Source organism: Episyrphus balteatus, chromosome 2 (genome assembly GCF_945859705.1).
Source record: "Episyrphus balteatus chromosome 2, idEpiBalt1.1, whole genome shotgun sequence".
In the NCBI taxonomy this organism is placed as follows: Eukaryota; Metazoa; Arthropoda; class Insecta; order Diptera; family Syrphidae; genus Episyrphus; species Episyrphus balteatus.
The window spans coordinates 19,393,831-19,416,514 of NC_079135.1; the positions used below are offsets into that span (position 1 = coordinate 19,393,831).

At 34.8% G+C, this 22,684-nt stretch overlaps 1 protein-coding gene and 1 long non-coding RNA gene across 2 annotated transcripts in view; both read left to right on the top strand.

Annotated features, from left to right (window-relative positions):
- Positions 1-18,062: 18,062 nt before the first annotated feature.
- On the top strand, positions 18,063-18,434 carry LOC129909219 (uncharacterized). Its single transcript, XR_008771424.1, has 2 exons — positions 18,063-18,172; positions 18,229-18,434. It is a non-coding gene; the product is annotated as an uncharacterized LOC129909219 (long non-coding RNA).
- A 1,564-nt stretch (positions 18,435-19,998) lies between these two features.
- The window catches only part of LOC129910587 (uncharacterized), a 242,443-nt gene continuing 239,757 nt past the window's right edge, over positions 19,999-22,684 (top strand). Inside the window, exon 1 of the mRNA XM_055988016.1 lies at positions 19,999-20,327. The gene's annotated coding sequence lies outside the window, so the exon portion shown is untranslated. The remainder of the gene's footprint in view (positions 20,328-22,684) is intronic.

The window sequence follows — 22,684 nt, forward strand, 5'->3', positions numbered from 1 at the left end:
TGAAAGTTTTAGCCCTCAAAAGTAAAAGGAAGAGGGCGCTCATCAGCTTTGGAATATTAGACTTTGTTACCCTTACCTTACCCTTAATATCTGATTATATTGTATTAGGACTTGGCTTGAGGTTGGAATTTGGCTTAAACATGACAAGCACGCATGTTCCCGACAACCACGTAAATGATTTTCATGTTTCTTTGGTTTTGAGTCACTAGCTCGTATTTCATTGATTAATTCTGTTTTGTTAACTTTAAGCAAAAAATACTTACAGACGAATTTAAATGAACAAAAATTATTATCTGTGAAAATATCACTTAACTATTGGTTTTTTATGAAAAACTTTACCACATCATAACTTAATCCACTTGATAAATCAAAACAAGAGTTAATTACTAGGCATGAGGACCCAGCTATAACAGCATGTGAGCAAAAAGTTTGAGCCTGTTGAGCGCCCACTTACACTTCACCTAAAAAGCTGCAATTTCACGTGTGTAAAACAAAACACATATGCACCCAATTTTTGAGTGGGGAACAACGAAAATGTAAAAACCAAAAAATTGGACCACCCTAATGAACATGAATATCATTTTTCGAAGTTATGTTTTAAATTAATTTTTCTTGTTTTTCTTTTCAACTAATAAATGTGAAATAACTATATTTTAAATTTTAAGGTTATTTTTTTCTGAGTTTTTATTATTTTTTGGTTTCTTGAATATGATATAATAATCAATTTTGAGTATGTGTATGTTCTTAGTAAAAAATTAATAAAAAGCTATGTTTTATCTATTCATTACAACGAAAGTAATACTTCTGTGCAAAAGTGCACCTTCCATGTTCAAACCTGCCCCACTTTTGAACATAAGAGTTATATTGGTTAAACATCAAAATTTTACATATATCAATATTTCGTCTAACTATCCAAATGTTATTTGAAATCGAAGTTCAATGTTAATGTTTATTAATAGTAAACTTTATAGATCAAGAAAACGAACATATTTCGTTCAAGAAGTTGCGAAAGCAAAAATTCTTCAAATGCGTCCCACTCTCCCCTATAATTCTAAGTAGGCTAAAATTGATTTGGCAAGTTTTGACCCTCCAATGCCCCTCCCCAGGGTCCGGACAACTAAAATATTGTGTAGTCATCTGCGATACATATAAGTACAAAGTTTCATTTCGATACTGTAACTAGAAGTAGGCTAAAATTGATTTGGCGTCTTTCGACCCCTCAATGCACCTCCCCAGGGTCCGGACCAATAAAGTATTGTGAAGTCATCTGCGATACATATAAGTACAAAGTTTCATTTCGATACTGTAACTAGAAGTAGGCTAAAATTGATTTGGAGTCTTTCGACCCCTCAATGCACATCCCCAGGGTCCGGACCAGTAAAATATTGTGTAGTCATCTGCGATACATATATGTACAAATTTTCATTTCGATACGATAATTGGAAGTAGGCTAAAATTGATTTGGAGTCTTTCGACCCCTCAATGCACCTCCCCAGAGTCCGGACCAATAAAATATTGTGTAGTCATCTGCGATACATATATGTACAAATTTTCATTTCGATACGATAATTGGAAGTAGGCTAAAATTGATTTGGAGTCTTTCGACCCCTCAATGCACCTCCCCAGGGTCCGGACCAGTAAAATATTGTGTAGTCATCTGCGATACATATATGTACAAATTTTCATTTCGATACGATAATTGGAAGTAGGCTAAAATTGATTTAGAGTCTTTCGACCCCTCAATGCACCTCCCCAGGGTCCGGACCAGTAAAATATTGTGTAGTCATCTGCGATACATATATGTACAAATTTTCATTTCGATACGATAATTGGAAGTAGGCTAAAATTGATTTGGAGTCTTTCGACCCCTCAATGCACCTCCCCAGAGTCCGGACCAATAAAATATTGTGTAGTCGTCTGCGATACATATATGTACAAATTTTCATTTCGATACGATAATTGGAAGTAGGCTAAAATTGATTTGGAGTCTTTCGACCCCTCAATGCACCTCCCCAGGGTCCGGAAAAGTAAACTATTGTGTAGTCATCTGCGATACATATATGTACAAATTTTCATTTCGATACGATAATTGGAAGTAGGCTAAAATTGATTTGGAGTCTTTCGACCCCTCAATGCACCTCCCCAGGGTCCGGACCAATAAAGTATTGTGTAGTCATCTGCGATACATATAAGTACAAAGTTTCATTTCGATACGATAATTGGAAGTAGGCTAAAATTGATTTGGAGTCTTTCGACCCCTCAATGCACCTCCCCAGGGTCCGGACCAATAAAAAATTGTGTAGTCATCTGCGATACATATATGTACAAATTTTCATTTCGATACGATAATTGGAAGTAGGCTAAAATTGATTTGGAGTCTTTCGACCCCTCAATGCACCTCCCCAGGGTCTGGACCAGTAAAATATTGTGTAGTCATCTGCGATACATATATGTACAAATTTTCATTTCGATACGATAATTGGAAGTAGGCTAAAATTGATTTGGAGTCTTTCGACCCCTCAATGCACCTCCCCAGGGTCCGGACCAATAAAGTATTGTGTAGTCATCTGCGATACATATTAGTACAAAGTTTCATTTCGATACGATAATTGGAAGTAGGCTAAAATTGATTTGGAGTCTTTCGACCCCTCAATGCACCTCCCCAGGGTCCGGACCAATAAAATATTGTGTTGTCATCTGCGATACATATATGTACAAATTTTCATTTCGATACGATAATTGGAAGTAGGCTAAAATTGATTTGGAGTCTTTCGACCCCTCAATGCACCTCCCCAGGGTCCGGACCAGTAAAATATTGTGTAGTCATCTGCGATACATATATGTACAAATTTTCATTTCGATACGATAATTGGAAGTAGGCTAAAATTGATTTGGGTCTTTCGACCCCTCAATGCACCTCCCCAGGCTCCGGACAGCTAAAATATTGTGTAGTCACCTGTGATACATTTAAGTACAAAATTTCTTTTCGATACTGTAACTAGAAGTAGGCTAAAATTGATCTGGGTCTTTCGACCCCTCAATGCACCTCCCCAGGGTCCGGACCAATAAAATATTGTGTAGTCATCTGCGATACATATAAGTACAAAGTTTCATTTCGATACTGTAACTAGAAGTAGGCTAAAATTGATTTGGCGTCTTTCGACCCTTCAATGCACCTCCCCAGGGTCCGGACAGCTAAAATATTGTGAAGTCATCTGAGCTACATATTTGAACAAATTTTCATTTCGATACGATAATTGGAAGAAGGCTAAGATTGATTTGGGGTGTTTTGACCCCTCTATGCACCTCCCCAGGGTCCGGACCAATAAAATATGGTATAGTCATCTGAGCTGGATATGTGTACAAAGTTTCATTTCGATACGATAATTGGAAGTAGGCTAAAATTCATTTGGGATGTTTCGACGTCACTTTTGCAAAGAGTGACGTACATCGCTTTTCAAAAAACTGACGCGCGTCACTTTTCAAAAACTGACGGGCGTCACTTTTTGAGAAATTGACGCGGGCGTCATTTTTTGAGAAAATGACGCGGGCGTCATTTTTTGAGAAAATGACGCGGGCGTCATTTTATGATAAATTGACGCGGGCGTCATTTTATGAGAAAATGACGCGGGCGTCATTTTATGAGAAAATGAAGCGGGCGTCATTTTATGATAAATTGACGCGGGCGTCATTTTGTGATGAGAAAATGACGCGGGCGTCATTTTATGAGAAAATGACGCGGGCGTCATTTTGTGATAAATTGACGCGGGCGTCATTTTATAAGAAAATGACGCAGGCGTCATTTTTTGAGCAAATGACGCGGGCGTCATTTTTTGAGCAAATGACGCGGGCGTCATTTTTTGAGCAAATGACGCGGGCGTTATTTTATGATAAATTGACGCGAGCGTCATTTTATAAGAAAATGACGCAGGCGTCATTTTATGAGAAAATGACGCAGGCGTCATTTTTTGAGCAAATGACGCGGGCGTCATTTTATGATATATTGACGCGGGCGTCATTTTGTGATAAATTGACGCGGGCGTCATTTTATAAGAAAATGACGCAGGCGTCATTTTTTGAGCAAATGACGCGGGCGTCATTTTTTGAGCAAATGACGCGGGCGTCATTTTTTGAGCAAATGACGCGGGCGTCATTTTATGATAAATTGACGCGAGCGTCATTTTATAAGAAAATGACGCAGGGGTCATTTTATGAGAAAATGACGCAGGCGTCATTTTTTGAGCAAATGACGCGGGCGTCATTTTATGATAAATTGACGCGGGCGTCATTTTGTGATAAATTGACGCGGGCGTCATTTTATGAGAAAATGACGCAGGCGTCATTTTTTGAGCGAATGGCGCGGGCGTCATTTTATGATAAATTGACGCGGGCGTCATTTTATAAGAAAATGACGCAGGCGTCATTTTATGAGAAAATGACGCAGGCGTCATTTTATGAGAAAATGACGCAGGCGTCATTTTTTGAGCAAATGACGCGGGCGTCATTTTATGATAAATTGACGCGGGCGTCATTTTGTGATGAGAAAATGACGCGGGCGTCATTTTATGAGAAAATGACGCGGGCGTCATTTTGTGATAAATTGACGCGGGCGTCATTTTATAAGAAAATGACGCAGGCGTCATTTTTTGAGCAAATGACGCGGGCGTCATTTTTTGAGCAAATGACGCGGGCGTCATTTTATGATAAATTGACGCGGGCGTCATTTTATGAGAAAATGACGCGGGCGTCATTTTATGAGAAAATGAAGCGGGCGTCATTTTATGATAAATTGACGCGGGCGTCATTTTGTGATGAGAAAATGACGCGGGCGTCATTTTATGAGAAAATGACGCGGGCGTCATTTTATGAGAAAATGAAGCGGGCGTCATTTTATGATAAATTGACGCGGGCGTCATTTTGTGATGAGAAAATGACGCGGGCGTCATTTTATGAGAAAATGACGCGGGCGTCATTTTGTGATAAATTGACGCGGGCGTCATTTTATAAGAAAATGACGCAGGCGTCATTTTTTGAGCAAATGACGCGGGCGTCATTTTTTGAGCAAATGACGCGGGCGTCATTTTTTGAGCAAATGACGCGGGCGTCATTTTATGATAAATTGACGCGAGCGTCATTTTATAAGAAAATGACGCAGGGGTCATTTTATGAGAAAATGACGCAGGCGTCATTTTTTGAGCAAATGACGCGGGCGTCATTTTATGATAAATTGACGCGGGCGTCATTTTATGAGAAAATGGCGTCATTTTATGAGAAAATGACGCGGGCGTCATTTTATGAGAAAATGACGCGGGCGTCATTTTATGAGAAAATGAAGCGGGCGTCATTTTATGATAAATTGACGCGGGCGTCATTTTGTGATGAGAAAATGACGCGGGCGTCATTTTATAAGAAAATGACGCAGGTGTCATTTTTTGAGCAAATGACGCGGGCGTCATTTTTTGAGCAAATGACGCGGGCGTCATTTTTTGAGCAAATGACGCGGGCGTCATTTTATGATAAATTGACGCGAGCGTCATTTTATAAGAAAATGACGCAGGCGTCATTTTATGAGAAAATGACGCAGGCGTCATTTTTTGAGCAAATGACGCGGGCGTCATTTTATGATATATTGACGCGGGCGTCATTTTGTGATAAATTGACGCGGGCGTCATTTTATAAGAAAATGACGCAGGCGTCATTTTTTGAGCAAATGACGCGGGCGTCATTTTTTGAGCAAATGACGCGGGCGTCATTTTTTGAGCAAATGACGCGGGCGTCATTTTATGATAAATTGACGCGAGCGTCATTTTATAAGAAAATGACGCAGGGGTCATTTTATGAGAAAATGACGCAGGCGTCATTTTTTGAGCAAATGACGCGGGCGTCATTTTATGATAAATTGACGCGGGCGTCATTTTGTGATAAATTGACGCGGGCGTCATTTTATGAGAAAATGACGCAGGCGTCATTTTTTGAGCGAATGGCGCGGGCGTCATTTTATGATAAATTGACGCGGGCGTCATTTTATAAGAAAATGACGCAGGCGTCATTTTTTGTGCAAATGACGCGGGCGTCATTTTATGATAAATTGACGCGGGCGTCATTTTGTGATAAATTGACGCGGGCGTCATTTTATAAGAAAATGACGCGGGCGTCATTTTATGAGAAAATGACGCGGGCGTCATTTTATAAGATTTTATAAGATAGATTGACGCGAGCGTCATTTTATAAGAAAATGACGTTCAAAAAATGACGCCCGCGTCATTTTCTCATAAAATGACGTTCGCGTCATTTTCTCATAAAATGACGCCCTTCTCAATTAATAAAATGACGCTCTTGTCAATTTATCATAAAATGATGCCCGCGTCATTTGCTCAAAAAATGACACCTGCGTCATTTTCTTATAAAATGACGCCCGCGTCAATTTATCACAAAATGACGCCCGCGTCATTTTCTCATAAAATGACGCCCGCGTCATTTGCTCAAAAAATGACGCCTGCGTCATTTTCTCATAAAATGACGCCCGCGTCATTTGCTCAAAAAATTACGCTTGCGTCATTTTCTCATAAAGTGACGCCTGCGTCATTTTCTCATAAAGTGACGCCTGCGTCATTTTCTCATAAAATGACGCCCGCGTCATTTGCTCAAAAAATGACGCCTGCGTCATTTTCTTATAAAATGACGCCCGCGTCATTTTCTCATAAAATGACGCCCGCGTCAATTTATCACAAAATGACGCCTGCGTCATTTTCTCATAAAATGACGCCCGCGTCATTTGCTCAAAAAATGAAGCCTGCGTCATTTTCTTATAAAATGACGCCCGCGTCATTTTCTCATAAAATGACGCCAGCGTCAATTTATCACAAAATGACGCCTGCGTCATTTTCTCATAAAATGACGCCCGTGTCATTTGCCCAAAAAATGACGCCCGCGTCATTTTCTCATAAAATGACGTTCGCGTCATTTGCTCAAAAAATGACGCCTGCGTCATTTTCTCATAAATTGACAACCGCGTCATTTTCTCATAAAATGACGTTCGCGTCATTTTCTCATAAAATGACGTTCGCGTCATTTTCTCATAAAATGACGCCCGCGTCAATTTATCATAAAATGACGCCCGCTTCATTTTCTCATAAAATGACGCCAGCGTCATTTTCTCATAAAATGACGCCCGCGTCATTTTCTCATAAAATGACGCCAGCGTCATTTTCTCAAAAAATGACGCCCGCGTCAATTTCTCAAAAAGTGACGCCCGCGTCAATTTCTCAAAAAGTGACGCCCGTCAGTTTTTTGAAAAAGTGACGCGCGTCAGTTTTTTGAAAAGCGATGTGCGTCACTCTTTGCAAAAGTGACGTCGAAACATCCCAAATGAATTTTAGCCTACTTCGAATAATCGTATCGAAATGAAAATTTGTTCAAATATGTAGCTCAGATGACTTCACAATATTTTAGCTGTCCGGACCCTGGGGAGGTGCATTGAAGGGTCGAAAGACGCCAAATCAATTTTAGCCTACTTCTAGTTACAGTATCGAAATGAAACTTTGTACTTATATGTATCGCAGATGACTACACAATATTTTATTGGTCCGGACCCTGGGGAGGTGCATTGAGGGGTCGAAAGACCCAAATCAATTTTAGCCTACTTCTAGTTACAGTATCGAAAAGAAATTTTGTACTTATATGTATCGCAGGTGACTACACAATATTTTATTGGTCCGGAGCCTGGGGAGGTGCATTGAGGGATCGAAAGACCCAAATCAATTTTAGCCTACTTCCAATTATCGTATCGAAATGAAAATTTGTACATATATGTATCGCAGATGACTACACAATATTTTACTGGTCCGGACCCTGGGGAGGTGCATTGAGGGGTCGAAAGACTCCAAATCAATTTTAGCCTACTTCCAATTATCGTATCGAAATGAAAATTTGTACATATATGTATCGCAGATGACAACACAATATTTTATTGGTCCGGACCCTGGGGAGGTGCATTGAGGGGTCGAAAGACTCCAAATCAATTTTAGCCTACTTCGAATAATCGTATCGAAATGAAAATTTGTTCAAATATGTAGCTCAGATGACTTCACAATATTTTAGCTGTCCGGACCCTGGGGAGGTGCATTGAAGGGTCGAAAGACGCCAAATCAATTTTAGCCTACTTCTAGTTACAGTATCGAAATGAAACTTTGTACTTATATGTATCGCAGATGACTACACAATATTTTATTGGTCCGGACCCAGGGGAGGTGCATTGAGGGGTCGAAAGACCCAAATCAATTTTAGCCTACTTCTAGTTACAGTATCGAAATGAAACTTTGTACTTATATGTATCGCAGATGACTACACAATATTTTATTGGTCCGGACCCTGGGGAGGTGCATTGAGGGGTCGAAAGACTCCAAATCAATTTTAGCCTACTTCCAATTATCGTATCGAAATGAAAATTTGTACATATATGTGCCCTTAATTTAAAAGTGGACTAAGTCACTCCTAAAAATGCCCTCAAATCTAGCCTTAAAATAATTCTAATTTAAGGGGTAAAGTTAATTTGAAAGCGAAATTGCAGTTAATAAATTTCTTTATTTCTCCTCTAGTGATTTCATAAAAGAAATATAATTAAATCGTTATAAGAAAATTGTTTTTTAAGTTTTTCTTTAAACAATGCAAAAAGTGACTTAGTCCACTTTCATAATCATGGGCACATATGTATCGCAGATGACTACACAATATTTTAGTTGTCCGGACCCTGGGGAGGGGCATTGGAGGGTCAAAACTTGCCAAATCAATTTTAGCCGACTTAGAATTATAGGGGAGAGTGGGACACATTTGAAGAATTTTTGCTTTCGCAACTTCTTGAACGAAATATGTTCGTTTTCTTGATCTATAAAGTTTACTATTAATAAACATTAACATTGAACTTCGATTTCAAATAACATTTGGATAGTTAGACGAAATATTGATATATGTAAAATTTTGATGTTTAACCAATATAACTCTTATGTTCAAAAGTGGGGCAGGTTTGAACATGGAAGGTGCACTTTTGCACAGAAGTATTACTTTCGTTGTAATGAATAGATAAAACATAGCTTTTTATTAATTTTTTACTAAGAACATACACTACACATACTCAAAATTGATTATTATATCATATTCAAGAAACCAAAAAATAATAAAAACTCAGAAAAAAATAACCTTAAAATTTAAAATATAGTTATTTCACATTTATTAGTTGAAAAGAAAAACAAGAAAAATTAATTTAAAACATAACTTCGAAAAATGATATTCATATTCATACCTTTTATGCTTCCAAGAGTAAAATAGATTTATTTTGTGATCAACCTATTTTTCTAGACATTAAATGCAAATGTTAACAAAGCGGATGTTCTTCATATACCAGGAGCGTTAATTGGTGTAGGCAGCTTGCAGGGGCGTACACACCTTTGGGGCAAGCGGGGCGGTGCCATGCCAGGGCCTCGACTGGAAACAATGCAGAGTTGGCAACTTAAAGATAAGTTATTTGACATGAATTACTTCGGATACAAGAGAGACAAATTATATTGGTAGCCAGTCACATACCTCAGGGATCGCAAAAAAATAAATCAGTTTTTTGAAAAAAAATTACCTATATATTATTTGCCACAAAAAGTGTTGCGTAAATAATCTTAGCGACCAACAAATGATACATCAGGGGTCCCATAAAAAAAAGTAGGCTGTATACCTACGTACTTTTTTATTTGTTCTTATTTTCTATATAATTTGTTCTTTTTCTATATCAACTCAACGTACGCCTCTGGCAGCTTGACTTTAATTTTTATACCACGTAATCGAGTTCTCATCGAAATCAGTCTAGTAGAACTTGAAGGATTCAGGCATTTTTTGTTTAATCTTCAATAATGTTATACCTACCTATCTGCCAAATTTTTTATTTGACTTAGTTTTTGGTTCCTGTGTATTTTTGAAGAATTACAGATTTTTACAATTCAATTGACTGTTTCGGTGTTATTCTTCAATCTCGGCGATGAAGTTAATAGAACTCATGATATAAGCTTTTTTAACTAACCATATCAGGCTTTTCAATTCAATTCAAATAAACAAACAAAAATCTAAACAAAAAAGTCTCTAATACATAATCGCGTAAACGGCTTATATCTTGAGTTCTATTGGTCACATCCTCAAGATTGGGGTGTCTAGATTTAGGAAAAATGTTAGAGCATCAGCTTTTATATTTATGATTTGAAATAGTATACATTTATCCCATTCACATTAACTGGAAAACTTACGTTATTAAACCCCCCGAAAACCGTATAAAGCACAAAATTAGAATTGTCAGACCTTTAAAATCGATATTAAGACGCGTATGGCTGCAAAACTGCTTACTTATATTTTGGTTATACCTCTACTCCCAAAATTAGCTCGGCCTACTAGCAAAAAACTAGCTTTTTTCTCACTTTTGCCTAGTACATGAAGAGTTTCGGAGTTAGATTACTTCTACAATACGATGGTTACAATAACGATTGTGGGCTCATTTTATAGATAATTATAAGTACTATAATTCACTCTCGAAGAATTATCCAAACAAATCAAAAGTTCGTCAGATATATGAACAAATGCCATTTTACCCCAACCTTGCGATACAAACCCGCACTTTGACCAACTATAAAATTTTATTTAATCGACTCACGAAATTGTTTTGTATATCATTTTTTTGGTAATTTTATTGTTAATAAGTCTTACCTTTGACATTTTTTGTTAAAATGAATAACAATGGAGCTATTCAATAAAAACGATACCAATCTCTTTTCCAAGATGGCGGCTGTTCCCAACCTCCAATCATCCCAACAAATTGACTTTTATGACAAGGACAACCATCCGAACATATTCCATGAAAAAAATTTTGTCCCGCGAAAAATGCGATTTCATGCCCATATTTTGACTAATTTCCCTGAGCTATAGTAATTGTTGATAAATCTTGAAAATTATATAAAGAACTTAAAATATTATGTCTCTGGAATTAAAAAAAAAAGGCAACTTTATTTTATGAGGGTTTGAAAAACGTTCGTAAGTACACCTCATAAGAAAAAATGACAATGTTTCTGTTTGTTCTGTAACTGTAGTTAGTAGAAAGATTTCGTATTCCTCTAAACATATGAAATTATAACTTTAAAAAAATATTAAAAAATTAGACTTAGTGTCCTTTTTTGTAAAAAAAAAACCCATAGACATAGTCCTCTGAGTGGGCAAATTACATGAATTTAACTTCAATATTTTGCATACCCTGCCTACCTACATTGTACAACCAACAACTTGAAAAGTATGTGTCTACATAATTTTATTCAACACGCATTCGGAAGTCCCTGCAGGAAGATAAGTGAGTTAACAGAAAAGCAATGCAAAATATGAAACATATAACTGGCAAAGTGTCCTTTTAAAATACACATACACACACACACAGAAACACACCCACACAGCCATATATATATACAAACAACTTCCTACAACCGTGTGCAACAAGAAGTGCACAAAATGATAGAATGTCATCCAACATATTTAAACTCTGCTGCCACTGCTGCTGCTCGTCGTCGTCACTGGATGCTCGCAAAAGAGTTATAGAGTATATCCCTGGCGTCGCCATATCGTCGTCGAGTCGAGTCGATGTCGTCCTCGCGCGTCATTCCTTCCACCCATAGCGAGAGAGAGATATCTGGGATCTCCACTCTCGGTGCCGGTGTCGACTGCGATGCCGAGAGTAGTACTAAACTCCTTTATCCATGTTACCTATCGCTCACAGCGAAGCACTAACGTCTCGTGTTTAACATTTTAAATCGCCCGTGCTCGCAGGCATCCGTTTATCGTAGATCAAAGTGGCAGACAACTTATTTTTCGCAGAGAAAACCCTAGACAAGAAGTTGCTTGGTATTCACATTACAACAACAACTATTTCAACCAGTCAAGATCTTTCTCCTTAAAGCTTTTTTGCTTTTGACGCTGCCATATTGCACGGAACGGAACGGAACGAAGGCAAGCAAACTATAGGCACATCGCGCGCGATGAAAGAACAGGATGCTTAATGACGACCTTAATTCAAACTGCAGCATGGGGATATTTAATGTCTGCATAATAGCTTGCAGGTAAACAATAGGCCAACATCCCTACTCTCTTGTAAGGACTTCAAAATGCTCCTCTAGTGACAGAGAAAAGACTTAAAACCAAACCGAACACATAACAGTAAATGGATAAGTTGCCAAAGGAAGGCATCAATTTTTACTATATTTTATTTACAGTAGTGGCATTCAACTTTCTTTGCTAAGGTTAAAGGACTTTCGACTTTCACCGCTGCTGCCGCCGCCGCGTGTGCATATACCTTGGCTTGTTGACTGACACAAAAAAAAAAAAAAAACATAACCATCATCATCAGGCCAGGCAGGAGTCTCGTCGTCAGTCAGTAGAATTCCATTCAGTTTTATGTATAATGGCATCAAGAAACTGTGAAAAGAGAGTGAAGCAGAGTTGCATATAGTTTCTATATGGTCTTTGTGTGGTTTCGGTGCTTTTGTTTTCTTTTGTGCCATTAACTTCCGTGGACTTCAGGAGAAATCAATCTAGAGAGATCATTAACCTCCAGTTTTATGTCAGTCGGATATGGAAACATCCTTTTTAAAGATTTCCAGTTTTTAGGTAAGCCATCAGAGTAAAGGTACGTGTAGGGATAAACATATAAAGACTAGAGAAAGGTATCTGGGATATGACAAAGGCATATATAGATAAAATGGGAAGCTCAAGTTTTCTGTATGGAACATCGGTGCCATTGTTTTATCTTCTTCCATGGTTTACATGGACATGAATAATGATTGACAAGCAACATGATGTAAGATTTATTTTTTGTACCTGATGGGTATAGCTTTTAACCTAGTAGTAAAGTTGAGGTAGATACAAAAATATACTTTCATGAGGGGGGACACTATTGTTTACCATCAGGATGGGATATCTACATCAGACACATAAAATTCTATTTTTACTGAAATTTAAGTTGAGTTTTTTAAAGTAAAAATCAGATAACACAGTAAATTGGAATGCATGATTGACACGAAAAATTACTAAGTAAAAACTGACAGAAGTAAAAATTGTTAAATAAACTTTTTGTGTATAACATAAACTTAATACAAATTAGCTGATCTCAAGTAGCACAAAAGTCTAAGATACACCAAAATATTTGGTGTATTTTTTGCACTTTCGTGATATGCATTTTGAAAATACACCATTTTCTCGTATAAAATAAACTCCGGTGGTTAAAAAAATATACCGATTTTGGTGTATAAATGGCACTAGTGGTATATTAAATGATCTGTTTTTGGTGAAAATTATCCCTTTGAAATTGAAAAATACACAATAAATCTATGGATAAAATACACCATTCAAATTATTCTGATTTAGAATTTGAACCAAAGTTTATTTTTTATCTCAAACAGTTTGATGAATTCTAATTCACACCATTTCTTATGAAATAAATGAAAATGAATTTTTATTCACTTTCATAATATTGCCATAAGAAACCAATGGTTAAATATGATTTTGTTTGCCAAATTTTAAAAAGAAACACATTCTATCTACTAATTTTAGATGCTACCCCCTCTAAAAATCGAGCGCCTCAAAAATGTCAGTGAATTAATGATTTTTTTTCGATTTTAAGAATCCATTTTTCAAAAATTATAATTTTTGTGTTGTTTTACATTTTTTTAAGAAAAGTTATTTTATAATGAATCGAAAAAACTAAGAATGCGGGACTATTAGGTCGATAAATATACTATTTTAATAAAATAATTAATCGCTGTCTTCTATTTTTAAATGGCGTCCATTGAAAAATATGGCGTCTCCCACATATGCATTTTGGTGAATTTTATGTCCACAGGGTGTGCTTCCTACACCAAACAGAGTGTACAAAATAAACCGTTTTGGTTGATTTCAGAATCAAATAATTTTATGCACCATTAATGGTATATTATAAAAACAACTGAATATCGATGTATTTTTTGCACGGAATCTTAAAAAATTGTTGAAATTTTGTACAGAAAAGACAGTGGTATAATTTTTATACCACTCATTTTGAGAAATACACCATATTTTTTCAATTTTCTCAATTTTACACCAAAATTAATGAATTTACACCAATTTATACACAAGTGTGCTACTTGAGGAATAGCGTTAGAATGATTATGAATTTTTCACCATGTGAAAAAAATAAGAAAAAATAATGCTCACAGCAATTTCGAAAAGAATTGTTTTGATTTTAGGCCACTACTGTAAGATTGGCCATATAAACCGATAGGCCTTATTACCCGCACCTTCATATATAAATGTATGTTCCTTAAATACATGGATGCCAATGACTTGTCTAGTTGAGTTTTAACAACGGCTTTGATTAAGTTTTAAAATTTTCAAAAATTTGACCACTTTAGTTCAAGCATTGCATTTTGTGGAATCTTCTTAAAACTGTAATTTTAATTTGAAATTCATACACGGGAGGTTCATTAAATGATGAAAAAACCGAGAAGTGGACTCTATATCTGGACTTTATACCACTGTAACGATTTACTTAAAATCTGGTAGTTAAGGGTTTATGGTGATTCCCTATGGCATTTTTTGTACGGTACTTGCCATATGATCAAAATAGAAAAGGTTATTTTTCTCAAAAACGACTCAAACAATTTAGATTTAAAATAATACCTGTAATGTATTAACAAAGAATGAAAAGAGTTGTTTTAAAAAAAGTTTTAGTATTGCGAACATGGAATTTTCGAACAGTTTTCAAAAAAAAAAAATATATTCATTTTTTTATATTGACCTTTGAATTTTATTGAAATTTTGTTTGTATGTGTCGATTAGTATTTAGTTTTAAATGGCATTCCTATTTTTTGAAAAATGTTTAAAAATTTGTATATAAAAAATATTTTAAAAAAATTCGACTTTAACGATTTTCAAAACATATTGCCTGGTCCGCAAAGCATTTGCGGTTATTCCTGTGTTAAATCTCCAATGAACAACTTTTTTTCAGGCGACTCACATGCATCAACGAGCAGGGGAGGCATTTAAAATAAATTTTTTTTTTAAACTAATTATTAAGCATTATTTAATAAAATTGAATAAGCTTTAACATGAATAAAAGAAAAATGAATTCCATACACTGAAAAAAAAGTTATTTGAGTTTTTCAATGTAGCAATATATATCAGCCACCCTGTATAATGTGTCCCTAAATGCGTCTTCTCAATACACTCTCACGAAAAAATAAGAAACGAGACATACGAAGCTTGAAACCGCAACGAGTACGCTACAGTGTCGAGCCTTATACTGATCTGTCTTTTTTTTTTTTCTTAAAATAATAAAATAAAGTTGAATATTAATAAAACTTTAATATTATTAAATGTGATATAAAACTTAAACTTAGATTCGAATAAAACGTGAATTCTATTAAAATTATACTTATACTAATAACTTATTTTTGATGGAAAATACCTTTTTATATTACCTTATTATTTGAATTAAAGCTTAACATTACCTAAATTTGATGTGTTCTCATTTGTGTTCCCCAGGGGCGAACGCAGGGGGGGTTTTGGGTGTTAAACCCCCCCCCCCCCCCAAATTGTTTGTTTAAAAAAAAAAAACATTAATTTCCTGCTGAAATTCCTAAATTTTAGGACTTAAAAAGTAGGTATTATGTTATAATTTCGCTTTGTGAATATGGATTGATTGGTGGGCCCTGGATGAAAACAAATTGAAAACTGATGTTTCCAAGCCATTTTTTATTAACAAAATAAAAATGTTTGTTTATGTTTATTGTTTCACTAACAGGGATCAACCAATTTTTTGCTTTATGAAGAATCTGAGTTCCGAATCGAGCAAACGACCGACGATATATCATCGCTTGTTATCGGTTGCTCTATTCACTGCATCGATCCCAATCCTCCAACGGTTGCCTTGAAGCCTAAACTATTAATTTCCGTTGCACGAGTTTCCATAAAATTGCATGAGTTTCCAAAACGTTGAAGAAGTTTTTCTCAATACTACCATTTTGCAGATTCGTGGTTTTTTCTTTGTGCCCACGATATGTTCCCCAAAAGACATTATCAGTCCTATTGTGAGTTTCACGTGAATAAGATTCCACCCGGAAAAATTACACTGAGGGAAACACCACCATAAAACAACGTAAAATTAACGAAAACTACATTGATTTAACAATTATTCGGAATGATTTTGCGTTCCAGATATACATTTTAAAATCAATGTGGAAAAAAAGTTAATTTTTGATGGTTTCGTATCTTAAAGTCACATAATTCAAAGGAGTTCAAATTTGAAACAACGACGTTTCAACTTCAATTTATTTTTTCCCTCAGTGTAAATTTCACATTTCCTCCATTGTAAGTTGAGAACGACAAGTTGTTCGCGTCCCGAAAACTTCTTGTATTTTGAACTTTTTTTTAATTAAAATGCGAGGTTAGCAGCTCACTTAACTTTGGTGAAAAACAAAAAAACAGCTAAGCGGAAATTATAATTTCATTCCGATGCAACTGGCAATAGCTTTTTAAATTCCGGACCAACAAAAATATTGCAGGCGAAAAATTGTCCATGTAAAACTCACAACAGGGCTGATAAATTATACAAAAAAAAATGTTTATTTAATTTTTTGGAACCCCCCCCCCGTCGAAATTTTTTTCTGCGTTCGCCCCTGGTATTCCCTTATTACCCTCCCCCACAATTATTTTTTGGAAGATCATAGTCCTTGGCTCCTCCATTTTGTTTTGTGTATTGCGATTGTCAACTTACAATTTTTCAGTTTTAATACTGAAATTTAGTGTTTTAATTACATTTTAATTAATATCGGATAGCATCTTTCTCTCTTCTGAAAGCTTTTGTAAATAAAGCAATAATCTATTTATTATTTTTTTCAACTATCAATTGATAGTTGTAAATCGCAATAAGGGTGAAAGTATAAATTTGCCAAGAGGTTGATTTCAGACAATTGCCCAGTGTTTTTTTGAAATGTCTACTTGCTCTTTGCAATAAGGGTTCATTTATCAATAAATTTAGAAATAGCAATTAGAAAAATGTTTTCCACCTTCGATTTGTTACATGTCATTTTTCGCTTTTAAAGCCGTATCTACGTTGGCAGAATGATTCACTGTAAAATATTTTCTATGAATTTCGTGATCAATTTTGAAAGTTCATACCCTAAAAAATGGTTTCATACTATGCAATTATGTTTAATTAAGAAGTTCTTTGCCTCAACTTTTAAGTCTTTAAAAGTCCATGAAGAACCAGCACTTCAAAATGTAACGAACCAATTATGTTAAAAATAAATAATACACATACGCCATAGTGACCGTTTGATTTAAAATTTTTATATATCTCAGTTCACTTCAGTTCATTGAAGAATAGGAAACTTTTTAATTTTTTACTAAGCCCTGTGTCCCTACTTTTATTAAACCCTTAATTTGAACTTTTGATCACTTTCCAGAGAAATTATCTTTTGATTTTGATCTTTCTTAAAAAATAGCTCCTTACTGTTTTATATTTAACTTTTAATAATGTGTCAAATTTGAATGGAATGAAACAAAAAAGGAATAAATTAAAAGTCGGAATCTTCTCAAACAAATAACGTCTCTTGTGAATTTCAACTACAAACCTACCTCTACATTTCACAGAGACTACCCAAACGATAAAAACCTATGTGTCCCAAATAATTCCGGTTAGACCTTGGACTTATCTCCCCCATCCTTTTCCCATGAAAATTGCTAACAACATAATTTTCAAATCCAAAATTAAAATCACTTAATTAGAAAATTGGCCTAAAAATTCATATATAGAACTCATATAAATTCCTATTCATGTAGATAAGGTTATTTATAAATAAAATATTAAAACATATCCTGTTTCACAAAAACCAAATATTCTCAAACTCTTATAATCCCTAAAGAACGACCCTGTTAATGCCACAGCGCAGCGCACTTTCAATTTTCAACTTATACTAAGAAAAAAAAAATACCCACATTTGTTATTCTTTTTCAAAAATCAGACATAATTTCCAACTTTTCAATTCCCTATATAGTTTAGTTAAAAAAAAAAAGAAAAAATGGTGGCACAAGCTGCTATAGCTCAAGCTCCCTTTTTTCTAAATAGGTAACAGACATCTCGTTTAAATTAGTGACTTTTCTTCTTTTTTTTCTTCCCCCCAGAGAGCGACAGCAGCGAGGTCGAAGCGAGATGAAAATAGAGATAAAAGAAAGAGAAAGCGAAAACTGAATTCAATTCCGCTCTATTAAGAAGGATATCCCATAGGAGTTTTACAAGCAAGCAAAAATAACAGAGATAGCTATTATTCACAATTCCAGCCAGGATTCAACATTTTCAACCCAGAAATTACACACACAAAATTTTTCAACCTACCTTTTTTTTTTTCATTTTTTTTTTTTTCACAAAAGTTGGTTTAATCTATTGACACAGGGAAAATCCAGCTTAAAAATTCTTATACATATCTGGTACAAGCATTAGGTAAGGTAAGGTACTATGGGATATAACAGAATACCAAATACCTATACCGACGACGACGAAGAAGACTTCAAAACCTCTACCTCCACTCTCTACTATTCCCTTGTTTCTTATCGTGCTCCAGTTAATCATACAGACGTCTAATCAAGTCAAGTGCCACCTACACAATGACAGGGTCTTTTCAACTTGTGCCGACTCGACTATCGTCCTCATCCTATCCTCCCTCAAAGCCCTCCCATTCTCCGTTATAGAAATCATAACTTGGATGTTCAGATCCTTCTTTTTTCGTTTTTGTTTATTCATTTTTTTGTTGCTTCGTATTTTTCTTTAGAGATGGCACCGAAAAAGTATGCCAATCCTCGCAGCACTCGACTGGAGTAGATAACCGTTTTATTCCTACGAGAGGGCTTTTACGATTCAACATTATGGTGTTTTTCTCTCTATAGTATACAAGTTACACAGTAAAAAAAAAAAAATACAAAATACAAAAAAAAAACACAGATACAAATCGTGTATAACTTTAAGGTATACAACCAACCACCGTTATGTGCTTTTGTGTAAGAAATTATTTGCTTAACCATCGGAATTTCCACGTGACATTTATAAAGCTTTTTCAAGCCCCTCTTCGTCTCTGTTACTTCTCAACAAAAAACAACAGAAAAAAACATTCGTAAGGATATCATTTAATTCCCAGCTATCAGCTGAATGTAATGGAAGAAAAAAAGCTTCTTTTTTTGGATGAAGGAAATGTCATATGGCTGAGTTCATTTTTCATCATCCAAAAAAGGAATTTGCGCAGAAAAGCCTTTTATAGAAGCTTTAATCATCAAAAACGTTGTGTACAAGCTCATTCCCAGGACCTCGATTCTGGAAGAGTTTTTCTCTTTTAGTTCGAACAAGGCCGTGAACTGTGAAGTAGTTCGGACGGAATTCCTCGCTCGCTCGCGAAATATATAATTGAAAATTTTTGAAACTGAAATTTTATTTGTTGTTGGTAGAAGAAACACACTTGGAAGCTGTGTGTACCTAATGTCCTTTTTTGTATGTCAAATGGAAATTCATTTTGACAGAACTTTGACAGAAATCTGAATTCAATTTTTCATCAAAAAAAAAATAAAAAAAAAAAATACAATACGGTTCGGTTAACGGGATACCCATCGCGCGTATTTATCGTTTCTCGGTTATATCCTTTTATCGACGTTATATAAATCAGGATTTCATTAATTATTGAAACATACCAAAAAAAAAGCTATTCAAAATTCTGCCAGAAATAAGCACACAGAAATTATCCTTTATAACTTTTTTATATCCTGTGTGTTGTTTTGTAAAAGCTGGAGTAGTGCAAAAAAATTTATAGCTCCAGTTTCCAGGAGAGGTACATCATCATTATCATCATAATCATCATCTTCTTCTTCTATACACAAAAAAATAAAAAAATTAAATGAGTTTTTTTTTACTTCGTTTCGTGTTCTAAAAATCTAAAATCGTAAAATCGATGCGGGTACGTACGTGATTGTGTTATGTGAATTTTAGTGTGAAAAATTAAGGAGGAAAAAAATTAAATTTCATCCTGATAGTAGGTAATTTAATCGAGTGAAGAGAAAAAAATTAAAAATAAAAAAAAAATCGGGAACGATTTTTGTGATTTTTGTGTGCCAAAGGATACTCTACTCTCCGCTGAATAAGGATCTTCCTTCAACTTTGATTATTGTTCGTGTTCTTTTTGGATACCAAAATAATGTTGTAAACGTCAGGAAGGAACACAAAAAATTGGAATTGGAATGACGTAAGGATGAGTTTTTGTTTTTTTCTTTTTTATTATCCTTTTTTGGTAGAATTTTTGGTGCGAAAAATACAATTTTGCTTCTTTTTTTTTTTTTTTGAATATTGTTCATCGAGTTGATGAGAAATTCAGTTAATTTGCTTTTGCTCCTGTCAAAAAAGGAGAATAAAGTAAAAAAAAAACAAGATAGTGGTGGTGTAAACACGAATAAATTGTCAGACACTGGAAAGGACGACGACGATGTCGACAACGAAGCTTTCATGTATCCGTTCCGTTTTTATTCTTTGTTTTTGTTTTTATTCGCCAAAATAATTGGTTTTCATTATGCTTCAATTGAGAGAGAGGGTATTTGTATGTGTGTGTGTGTGTGTGGGTGATTTTGTGTGCAAATGTATTTGTGTGTTCAATTTGTAGGTCGTTCCACAATACGACGACAAGACAAAATAATAATAATAATAATTGAACCAACAACATGTGAAAATGTGAGCACTACTGAAGAGGAGACAAGGCAGCAAAAAAGTAGATGTAATATCAGCCTTAAGTGAGCAATTAAAGCAGATTTAAATGAATAATCTTTTGGTTTCGACGACGACAGAGAGAGAACTTGTAATGTCCTTCTGTTTATGCAAATTGAAAAAAAAAAGTCAACCTACATCCGGCTGCATCTTGAAGGAATAATGTTTAATTGAAAATTTTTAATGTAATGAAAAAAGTCATGTATTAATTCAAGTGTATTACATTTCTTGTTACAAAAAAAAGTTCTCAGACCTTTTTTGTCGCATTATTATTTTTGTTGGATAATAAATTTACAGAGTTGGACATATTTTTGGCATTGAATCAGCTGTGTTCCTTTTAACTGTATTCAGTGTCATTATTAAGTCATTGAACTTTTTTAAAGTGATGTGTGTATGTTTATTGCTAGGACGTAGGATGCTACAAGATTTTGTACTTTACTGATGCTGAAGTTTGATTTTTTTTTTTTCAAACAACGAAATTTGTATTCTCAAGTTGTCAATACCGTGGCATCACGGTTTTTTTTGTATTCAATAAATAATTTTGAACCGAATCTAATTTACAGGTCAAAATGTTTATCCACGATTTCTAGTCGAAACTTTCTTATACTAGGTATCTAAATCGTAAATTATTTCCGTCTATGTGTCATATTAATTGTGCTTTATCTGCTCAATGGGGTGCGTTTTGAAGGTTACTTTTGATGTAGGTACCTATTTAACTTTAAAATTTTGACTATTACGAATGATTTGTTTTGATTGCAAAACGATTACCGAATTCTCAATTTTGGTAATAATCGGAACCAAGGAAACGTAATTTATGATCTTTGATTTTTTTTTTATTCGAAATCAGTGACTACTTGTACTAAAAACTGAATTGAAAAAAAAAACAACAAATGGTTGATATTGACGAAAGTAACAAAAATTGAAAACCAAACAAGTTTGATTGAAATTCCTTCATATTACACCCCAGAGGCAGCCAATTTTTTTTTTTAAGGCTATGTGATTAATTTTTCTTGATAGTGCATCTTTTCCTTGAAAACCATGTTTGAACATATCAAATCTTGATTTAAAAGTTGAACTTTTTGAGTCTTTAGTTATTAAAGTATTTAATTATGATATTCATTTGTAAAGTTTTAAAATTGTTGACTCACAAATTCCGTGGTTATTAAATACAATACATGGAATGATCAAAATACGAGATCGATTTTTTTTACGTTAGTAAGTTAAACTAACCGGAATATTTTAAAATGTTGTTCGAGAAGTAAAAGGAGCCAAAAGATATGTTTGATGGCCAGTTGTAATGTTGATTGTGTTGAGTTGGGTATAATTTGACATTTAGCAGTGCCAGCGGTAGCAACAGCAATTAAATTAGACCATGAACCTATATAAAAAAAAATAAGATTGTTTTTACCACACCCCCTTCTGGCCAAAAGTATTAAATATTTGAAAACTTGAGAAGACCGAATTGAACATTATTTACCTAATAGAAACATTAATATGTAATTCTGGCTAGACGTTTGACAAGTTTTTAGTTATTTATCAACGAGATTGGCGATTTATTTAACAATGAAGGAAGCAAAGTCAAAAAAAGCTTTATGTTAAACTTTTATAAGAAGTTATTTAACAGGAATAACCCAAAGTATTCACCCAAGTCTCAGTGACTCCCGTTTTCTTACATCTTAAAACTGAAATTACACAGGATCTTATTCTTGGTCCTTTTTTATTTTCTTTATTTATAAAAGTCTGAATGTTTTATTGCATTTATAGTCCCATGAAGTGAAAATTTTCAAAGCACGAATTAAATTTTGTGTTTTCAGATTGAATGAAGATTTAGATTCTAGGTATATG